Below are 506 nucleotides of genomic sequence, written 5' to 3' on the forward strand. Positions count from 1 at the left end.
ATCAGGGTCATTGACACTTTTTTTTGTATATTTCTTGTGTGTATTCTTGCTCAGATGGTGAAGAATCTGCCTGCAGTGTTGGAACACATATTTGATCCCTGGGTCAGGAAGATCCCCTGGAGAAAGGAATAGGTACCTACTCCAATATTCTTTCCTGGAGAATTCCATGGGCAGAGCAGCCTGCCATGCTACTATCTATGGGGTTGCAAAGAGTCAGACATGACTGAGAAACTAACAATTTCACTTATCCACTGTCATGGTAGTCTTTTCTTATAATTTTATTTATTTATTCATTTATTTTATTTTTGGCTGTACTGGGTCTTCGTTGCTGTGCAGGCTTTGCTCTAGTTGTGGACAGCAGGGTCTACTCTTGTGTTGTGATGTGCGGATTTCTCATTGCAGTGGTTTCTCTTGTTCCAGAGCGTGGGTTCTTGGGTGTGCAGGCTTCAGTTGTGGTACATGGGCTTAGTTGCTCCGAGGCACGTGAGATCTTCCTAGACTAGGGA

The sequence above is a fragment of the Bison bison genome, unplaced genomic scaffold, assembly GCF_000754665.1.
Source record: "Bison bison bison isolate TAMUID 2011002044 unplaced genomic scaffold, Bison_UMD1.0 scf7180017864265, whole genome shotgun sequence".
Lineage (NCBI taxonomy): Eukaryota > Metazoa > Chordata > Mammalia > Artiodactyla > Bovidae > Bison > Bison bison.